Genomic DNA, 10124 nt, shown 5'->3' with positions numbered 1-10124 from the left:
GTTGTGGAGCTTTCGTTCAAACTCAAGCCTGGAAACTAACTGATAGGCTGTAATACTCTCCTTTTAATTATTCCAGTTAAGCTTGTTCACTTGACTTAGAACTTTTCTGCTTCTACAGATCAAGTAAGAATTTAGCAGGCTTCTTGTTTCACTTCTAGCAACCCATGATCAACTAGCCAATGCCATAGGTCCCATAGGTCTGTGTGAGTCAGACTATTCTGGTTGCCGCCTGGACTCTGCTGTCCATTACAGTAACCATGTTCATGTTGCCTTTGGCTGATGAGTGCCACCTCTTGGCCCCTGACACCCCAGGACCCAGTTACTCCCATTGCATTTAGGTTAATCCCCTCGGAAGAGGGTGAAGAGGCCACTTCTGCTAGGGTTGGGGAGGCTGCTTCCACTGGTAGAGAAGATTCATTAAAATTGCACTTGATCTTAGTCAAAAGGCAGAGAAGCGATGAAAAGATGCATTAAAATTTAGGGGTTCAACGTCCCCAGCTTCCTTAGGGTCTTCCCGTATATCGCATTCCAACTCTGGATCTCATTCCTTCCCAGCTAATGTCCTCTCTTTACAGTAGACATCCTGTGAGGCTGGGAGTTCAACTTGCATTTTTTTTTGAAAGAGGGTCTCTGGTTGCCCAGGCTGGAGTATAATGGCATGATCTCAGCTCACTGCAGCCTCAACCTCCCAGGCTCAGGTGTTTAGAACTCATAAACCCCTTTTTTTCCCCAAGTGTTCTGTCCCGGGGAGTTGGGGCTTTATTTATGAGTTTCCGTTGTGCTGCTGCCTTTCTTTTTCAGGGCTGCCCTGCCCGGCAAGGAGGCAGCCTAGTCACTGTCTGCCTGCAGAGGGTTTGCTGAGCTGCTGTGGGCTCCGCCCAGCTGCCGTGTGAACTTCCCTGCAGTCCTGTTTCTATGGGTGTAGTTAGAACTGCCTCGGCAATGGTGGCCCGCCTCTGTAATGACGGACTCTCTCTGTAATGGCGGGTTGCCTCGGCAACGGCGGGCTACCTCAGCAGTGGCGGCCTACCTCCGTAGTGGTGGAGTGCCTCGGTGATGGCGGACACCGCTCCCCCACAGAGCTGGGCCGTCCCGGGTTCAGCTGTGCTTGCTGTGAAACTCTCAATCCAGAGCGTTTCCAATTGCTGCTTTGTTTTGTTTTCTTTTTTCTGTTTCTTTTTTTTTTTGCAGGGGTGGGACCAGCCGAGCCTGATCACCTGGCTCCCTGCCTCAGAGCCTTTTTTTTTTTTTTTTTGCATTGTCGACTCTCTCCCAGGTGTTCCAGTCGCCCATTGAAGAGGCGCCGGGATCTGTGTCATTTCCCGTGCGGCGACCCACCGCGCCGACTGAAACAGTGGTGCTGAGATTCGTGGCGCTTTTTTGCCCGGGAATCTCCTGGCCTGGCTCCCTGTTTCAGTCCCCTTTTTTTTAATCAGATGAGTGGGCGACTCTGCCTTCCCGGAGCTCCCCTTGCTGGCTAACAGGGGACCCAGTCCCGTTTACTCTGCACTGGGAACTGCCACGCCGGTGCGCCGGTAATACAGCCGCGCTGGCGACCCGTGGGGCTCCTCCCCCTGGGAATCTCCTGGTCTGTGGGCAATAAAAATCCATCTGGAAATGCGGGGTCCACTCGCCCTCTGCGCTTTCACTGGGAGCCGCAGTCCTGAGCTGCTCCTAACCGGCCATCTTGGATCTTCCAAAACTCATTCTTTTAATCTTCACCAGGGTCTTTACACCCCAGCCACAGCCATTGGTATTTCGAAAGATGCAGAGCGAATACTGTATGCCTTTCTGTACAATCCTATTGGGACAATGAGGTCCACATTGACACCTTGAGTTGCATTCATATATGGGGATACCAGGTGGGATTTTAATTTGTTGGGTTTTTACTATAAGCCAAAAGAACTCTAGCTTTAGCAGGACAGCATTTCTCAAAGAAGCAATCTGTGCTTGAGCAACCAAAGATAGCTTCATTGATTAAGCTGATTCCAGGAACTGGTTTGGCTTCATTAGTGCAGTGGAAGTCTGGGTCTGAAGGTGGGCCCTCTAAACCAACAGTATTTTCCACAAATGTCATTTATCATTCTTCCTTGTGTTGAGTTCATCTTGCTGTCTTTGCAGAGCTATCCTTTGGTGAGCCACCTTTTTTTTTTTTTTTTTTAATTTTTATTTTTTTAAATTGCATTTTAGGTTTTGGGGTACATGTGAAGAACATGCAAGATTGTTGCATAGGTACACACGTGGCAGTGTGATTTGCTGCCTTCCTCCCCGTCACCTATATCTGGCATTTCTCCCTATGCTATCTCTCCCCAAATCCCCACCCCCCGCTGTCCCTCCCCTATTTGCCCCCGACAGACCACAGTGTGTGATGCTCCCCTCCCTGTGTCCATGGGTTCTCATTGTTCAACACCCGCCTATGAGTGAGAACATGCGGTGTTTGATTTTCTGTTCTTGTGTCAGTTTGCTGAGAATGATGGTTTCCAGGTTCATCCATGTCCCTACAAAGGACACAAACTCATCGTTTTTTATGGCTGCATAGTATACCATGGTGTATGTGTGCCACATTTTCCCTGTCCAGTCTGTCATCGATGGACATTTGAGTTGGTTCCAGGTCTTTGCTCTTTGCATTGGGCTAGAACATGTTCTTTTAGCTCAGAGAAGTTTCTTATTACCCACTTTCTGAAGCCTGTTCCTGTCAATTCATCAGACTCATTGTCCATCCAGGCTTGTTCCCTTGCTGGTGTGGAGTTGTGATCCCTTGGAGGAGGAGGAGCGTTCTGGTTTTGGGTGTTTTCTTCCTTTTTGTGCTGGTTTCTTCCCATCTTTGTGGATTTATCCACCTGTCGTCTTTGTAGTTGTTGACTTTCAGATGGGGTCTCTGAGTGGACGTCCAGTTTGTTGACGATGAGGTTATTTCTTTCTGTTTCTTAGTTTTCCGTCTAACGGTCAGGCCCCTGTGCTGTAGGACTTCTGAAGTCCACTCCAGGCCCTGCTTGCCTGGGGATCACCTGCAGTGGCTGCAGAACAGTAAGGGTTGCTGCCAGTTTGTTCTTCTGCTATCTTTGTCCCAGAAGGATACCCGCCAGATGTCAGTCTGAGCTCTCCTTTATGAGGTGACTCTTTGGATATACGGGGGTAAGGGAGCTGCTTGAGGAGGTAGTCCGTCCTTTATAGGCGCTCAAGTGCTGAGCTGTGAGCTCCATTGTTCATTCAGAGCTGCTGGGCAGGTACATTTAAGTCTGCTGCAGCAGAACTCAAAAATGCCTTTTTTTCTCCCCCCCAGGTGCTCTGTCCCGGGGAGTTAGGGCTTTATTTATAAGTTTCTGTCGTGCCGCTGCCTTTTTTCAGGGCTGCCCTGCCCGGCGAGGAGGCAGCCTAGTCACAGTCTGCCTGCACAGGCTTTGCTGAGCTGCTGAGGGCTCCGCCCAGCTGCCGTGTAATCTTCCCTGCAGTCCTGTTCATAGGGGTATAGTTAGAACTGCCTCGGTAATGGCGGCGCACCTCTGTAATGGCAGACTCTCTGTACTGGCGGACTGCCTCGGCAATGGCGGTCTGCCTCTGCAATGGTGGACTACCTCAGTAGTGGTAGATTGCCTCGGTGATGGTGGACACCCCTCTCCCACAGAGCTGGACCATCCCGGGTTCAGCTCTGCTTGCTGTGAAACTCAATCCAGAGCGTTTCAGATTGCTGTTTTTTTGTGGTGGTGGGACCATCCGAGCCTGATCACCGGGCTCCCTGCCTCAGATCCCCGCCTTTTTTTTTTTTTTTTTTCCAGTCGATCGGGCGACTCGGTCTCCCAGGCGTCCCAGTGACCAGTTGAAATGGCGCCCGGATTTGTGTGATTTCTTGTGCATAGACCCGCCGTGCCGGCTGAAACAGCCGCTGGAGACTTGTGGCGCATTTTCACCAGGGGATCTCCTGGCCTGGCTCCCTGTTTCAGTCCCCCTTTTTTCAGTCGAACGGGCGACTCTGTCTCCGAGGCGTTCCAGCAGTCAGCAGTTGAAAAGGCGCCCGGACTTGTGTGAAATTTTGTGCAGAGACCGGTTGAGCCAACTGAAACGGCTTCACCGCGGGCTCGTGGTGCTTTTTCGCCCAGGAATCTCCTGGCCCGGCTCCCCGTTTCAGTCCCCTTTTTATCAGTTGAATGGACGACTCTGTCTCCTAGGAGCTCCAATCGCCAGCTAAAACGGCGCCCGGACCGATGTATTTTGTGCAGAGACCCGCCACGCCAGCCAACACAGCCGCGCTGGTGACCCGTGGGGGCTCCTCCGCCTGGAAATCTCCTGGTCTGTGGGCAACAAGAATCCATGTGGAAATGCGGTGTCCACTCACCCTCCGCGCTTTTGCTGTAAGCTGCAATCCTGAGCTGCTCCTAATCAGCCATCTTGGATCCTCCCCGAGCCTTCTTTACAATGTACTCAGCAATGGCAAGTTTCAAAATTTTGTTATTGTCTTTTGGAGTTACTGCTTAGCCTTTCTCTACCTGAAATAAGTGATTATGCTTGCCATTAGAGAATTGCTGAAGCAGTAATCGACACTTGAGATTTTGCAAAGGTTCCCAAGTATTTGTAGAACCTGGGCGTCGTTTCCATTTTACAGTATAACGTTCTATATCCTTTACGACCTTGTGGTCACACAAGTATTCCACCTCATAATTGTTTAGATTCCTTTTGGCGATTCCAATCAATTTACATGTGAGCTTTTCTTTTCCACATAATTTCTGAAGAGTATCAAGTGAAACTAGTCAAGGCAGACACGAAGCTCCTTGCGCCTCAGCCCCAGCTGCCGCCATGTTGTGGAGCTTTCGTTCAAACTCAAGCCTGGAAACTAACTGATAGGCTGTAATACTCTCCTTTTAATTATTCCAGTTAAACTTGTTCACTTGACTTAGAACTTTTCTGCTTCTACAGATCAAGTAAGAATTTAGCAGGCTTCTTGTTTCACTTCTAGCAACCCATGATCAACTAGCCAATGCCATAGGTCCCATAGGTCTGTGTGAGTCAGACTATTCTGGTTGCCGCCTGGACTCTGCTGTCCATTACAGTAACCATGTTCATGTTGCCTTTGGCTGATGAGTGCCACCTCTTGGCCCCTGACACCCCAGGATCCAGTTACTCCCGTTGCATTTAGGTTTCTTCAAAGGTTAATTTACTTTAAAGCTTTTGCTAATATTCTTAAAGTAGCTGTTAGTCATAATAAAATGTGTATCCTATGTTCTTATGTCTTTCACTTTAACCTAGATATTTGCCCTGACATGCCTGGAGAAGCCCAGGCAAGTCTTAGGTCATAGCTTATTCCCCTTCCTTATTTGGAAATGTTGCTTCTCTAAGCATTCCTCAAGTTATTTCCTCTTTTCCTTTGTTCTCCTCTGCATTTACCCCTTTAGGAAAGTTTTTAGTTCTTAGCCAACGGGGTGCTGCCTAGACTATGAAGTCCAGTTCCAGCCAGTGGAATCAGAACACAGCTGTAGGGTGGATATGTTAGATATAAATGGTCCTGCCTCCTTTGTTCTGTGTCCTCTCATGGCAAGATGGCTAATAGGGACACCCTTACTGCAGATAGTAAAGTTGCCTTGCTGCGGAAAATTAAATTTATATTTGAGTGCTACTTCTTTTGTAGCACCGAAAATTTACATATAACAATTTGAGGGTAGCACTTTGGGAGGCCGAGGCGGGTGGATCACGAGGTCAAGAGATTGAGACCATCCTGGTCAAGAAGGTGAAACCCCGTCTCTACTAAAAATACAAAAATTAGCTGGGCATTGTGGCGCGTACCTGTAGTCCCATCTCGGGAAGCTGAGGCAGGAGAATTGCTTGAATCAAGGAGGCGGAGGTTGCGATGAGCCAAGATCATGCCATTGCACTCCAGCCTGGGTAACAAGAGTGGAACTCTTGTCTTAAAAAAAAAAAAAAAAAAAGAAAAAAATTGGGGGGTTCATCTGGGATTGCGATTCCCCTCTAGGTGGTCTCTGGTCCTCTCTCGTGCCCCACTGCCTCTTTGTGGCAGCCTCAGGGGTAGAGATCTGGGACCCACCTGGTGTGAGGAATAAACCTGGATTCTCAGGAGCAAGGGAAAAGAGATTCCAAACTGCAGCAATTAGGGGTCTCGACCAGCCAACCTTGTGCAGTCGCCAAGGTTGGAAATGTTGCCATGGTGCAACAAAGTACCTTCTTGGTGGTCAACTTCTGAAGGGTTGAATGTGTGTGTGAATGCGGTATTGTTTGTGTGAATGGTGACAAGCTACTGCTGGACAGCATGAGTGCGTCCTCTCTGCACTTCTGTGGCTACCTCATACAGCTTTGGACAGATCCTGCCACGGGAATTATACCGTCAACGCTGACGCTAAGGGAGCCCTAAATCTCCTTTGCGTGAGCAGTCAAGTGGGATGGTACAAATGAGAAGTATGCAAGGGACCTTCAGAAGGGGGAAGGGAGGAAACAGGTCAACCTCCTAGGGCAGTGAAGACAAGAAATTCCTAGCTTTAGGGGTCGAGTCTTCCATAAATGGAATAGGCGAGAGATTCCCAGGTTGGGTGGGGGTTGAGTCTTCTGTAAATGGAATAGGTGAGAGATTCCCAGCTTCGGGACTTGGACCTTCTCTAAACGGAATAGGCAAGAGATTCCCAGCTTGGGGGATTGAGTCTTCATAAAAATGGAATAGGCAAGAGATTCCCAGCTTGAGGGATTGAGTCTTCATAAAAATGGAATAGGCAAGAGATTCCCAGCTTGAGGGGTTGAGTCTTCCATAACAAATGTTGAACATATTGCTGTTTTATTTGGACTAAAGAACCGATCCTCAAGCCCACAGTTGTCTGGCCAAAATTTGGGTTGGATAAGGATTAGGTCTGTCAACTCTTAATAATGTATATCAACAACAAAAGCCCTTTCTCACAAGAAGAAATAGACTATGCTTTCTGTTGGCGGCAGAGGCCAGTTCTCCTCTACCCATTAAGAGAAGGAGGAAAGCAATAAAGTCAGGAGCAGGCTCACCTGAAAAGGGTGGAGCTTTTACCTGTGAGTAATCCGCATGTAAATGGTACCCTTTAGACCATCTTCCCTTGTTTCCAGCTCCAGCTCCTGCTCCCGCCATCCCCGTGGCACTGCTGCCTCCTCTATAAGCAGCAGCTGCTGCCCCAGAACCCAACCCAGAATTCCCTACTCCCCCATATAACTTAGGCTCTTGGGAGCTAGCATCTCAAAGACCTGATCATTGCCAGCCTGAGTGTTCTTCCTTGATGAAAGGGCTCCGGAGGAAGATAGAGCAATGCAAAAGAGATATTTGTTTTTCTTTCCCCTTTTCCAAGGACTCAGCTTCAGCTTCAAAGCTTTTTTTTCCTCCAAAGAAGATGTCTCAAGGAGGAGGTGTGGTTAGTTTTGTGAAGCCTCAAGGGGGAGGCATGGTTGGTTTTGTGAATGCTCCCTTAACTGCTTCTAAGGACCAGAGTCTAAAGAGAGAACTTAAGCCATTATTAGATGACCCTGATGGGGTAGCAGAACAGATTGATCGGTTTTTAGGTTCCCATTTATATACTTAGACCGAGTTAATGTCCATTCTAAGTATTCTCTTTTCAAGGGAAGAAACGGTAGACGTGAAGAGCCAAAGAGAGAGAGAGTCACAGGGGGGAGAGAGAAAGGAGAGAGATTAGGAAGAAGAGAAAGAAATATTAAGAAAATTATAGATATAAGAATGCACCCTTATCTCCAGGTGGATAGTGTCAGATTGAAAAAGAAAAAAAGAATGCACCTTTTAGCTACGCATGGTGGCATATACCTGTAGTCCCAGCTAATCGGAAGGCTGAGGCAGGGGAATTGCTTGAACCTGGGAGTCAGGGGTTGCAGTGAGCTGAGCTCATGCCACTGCACCACTCCAGCCTGGAGACAAAGCAAGACTCCGTCTAAAAAAAAAAAAAAAAAAATGCACCTTTTGTAAGGAAAGTTATAAAACAAAGAAAGTTAAGATTGTCAGGCCAGGCGTGGTGTCTCATGCCTGTAATCCTAGCACTTTGGGAGGCCAAGGTGGGTGGATCACCTGAGGTCAGGAGTTCAAGACCAGCCTGGCCAACATGGTGAAACCCCATCGTATAAAAAAAAAATTTTTTTTTATTTAAAAAAAGAAAGCTAAGATTGTCTATAATAGTTGTGAAAATGTTATAAAAAGGAATTTATGCAAGAAATGCATAATTTTTTTTAAACTTTAAACAAGTTTTGAAATGTTAATTGTAAAGGAAATTCTGTGTGTAAACATGTTGGCTAAAGTTAAACAGGTATCATCCAGTTTTTCTGTAAACTGTACATTAAAAGCACAACAAGTTTTTCTTAAAGCACTAACCTGCTCTTTAAAAAAGATTACAAAAGTTCTCTTAGTACAGGCACCACTCCTAGAATTTCCAGTACACCGGCACCAGCCTGGAGACCAACCTACCTTGTGCTGCCAACCACCGAGACTACCATTTGTACAGCAGAAAAGAGATGGACACATCACACTTGAGTCAAGAAAGTGCCATCACTGTTAGAATCATGGACTATTGTTCCAGGATCAGACCCTACCAAGTTAAAGCTAAGAAAAGCTTAGTCTATCTTTCTTTTTCTTTTCTTCCCTTTAGCTACTCCCCATCTTATTATTAATACAAATAGATCTAACTCACCTCAAGTTATTACTTTTGATGCCTGTTTAGTTATACCTTGTGGAGATTTACATGACAGCTTACTACTTCAGAAAAATATCTCTGTCCCTCTTAGACTTCCTCAGATTAGAATGACATAATGAGTTCCTCTAAGGATACTAGTAATCCAAGGAATAGTAGCTGTATTAATTGGTAGGAATCAGACTCTTGTCCCTCTAAAACAGAATCTCTGTGCTCTGCTTAATCTAATGTCATATGGAACACTAAAGGTTTAGGATAGACCTGCGTCCACAGGCTTTTGAGAGTCCTTAAAACCATATATCCATTTCACCAAAGGAATTATTCCTTCTAGCTATTCAATATATTGAATTTTTCCTTCAGTATAATCAATGTAATCCTCTACAGCTTACTATTGTTATTGCAGCATCTGAAAACTCTTCCCCTTCATTAAGTCATATTTATGATACAGGAGCTGATGTTTCAAGAAAGAAGAAATTTTTGAAATGCGCTTTATCGCTCTTTCAACCTCTATCAATCACTCCTCCTAGACACAATGACAAAACCAAGCTCTCAGTGGTAAAAGTAGAGGACCTAAGGCAAACCATAGCCATTGAAACAGGATATAAAGATGCAAATGCCTGGTTAGAATGGATTAACTATTCTGTTTGCACCTTAAATAAATGCAGCTGTTACGCTTGTGCGCACTGGTTGGCCAGAGGCCCAGGTTGTCCCCTTTCCACTTGGATGGTCCTCAAATCAAGCAGACATGGAATATATGGTAGCTCTTTTTCAAGATTTCACTGCTTGGAATAACGAATTGTGCCAAGTTATTTCACTGCTATTTCCTGAGGTTCAGTAGCCTGCGGGTCAGCCCCGAAGGGCCATACAGCCTCCATCTCCCAAGGTGAAGTTCACCTCGTGTCTCTCATGACAGGGGGAGAACTTAGTGTTCCTTGGAAACTTAACAGGATACAGTGAAATCAGGCACTTCCAAGAGCTGGCTCATCAGTCTGCCCTTACTCATCCCTGAGCAGATGCATGGTGGTATTGTGGAGGACCTTTACTGGACACTCTGCCAAATAATTGGAGCAACACTTGCACTCTAATCCAATTTGCTATCCCTTTTACCCTGGCATTTCATCAACCAGAAAAAGAGAAAATATAACATTGGCAAATGAGAAAAGCTTCTTATAGATCCTTTGATTCCCATGTCTAAATGCAATTGGAGTTCCTCGAGGAGTACTAGATAAATTTACAGACTGAGATCAGATAGCTGCAAGATTTGAGCCAATGTTGTTTTGGTAGATAATAATAAGAATTTAGATGGAATAAACTACATTTATTACAACCAACAGCGGTTTGTTAACTATACTAAAGATGCTGTCAAAAGAATAACTGAACAATTAAGATCCACTAGCCAAATGGCCTAGGAAAACAGAATAGCCCTAGATATGATGTTAGTGGAGAAAGGTGGTGTTTGTGTTATGATTAAAACCCAGT

The sequence above is a fragment of the Aotus nancymaae genome, unplaced genomic scaffold, assembly GCF_030222135.1.
Source record: "Aotus nancymaae isolate 86718 unplaced genomic scaffold, 86718_ANA_hifiasm-v0.15.2.pri h1tg000058l, whole genome shotgun sequence".
Lineage (NCBI taxonomy): Eukaryota > Metazoa > Chordata > Mammalia > Primates > Aotidae > Aotus > Aotus nancymaae.
This window is presented reverse-complemented; position numbering follows the sequence as displayed.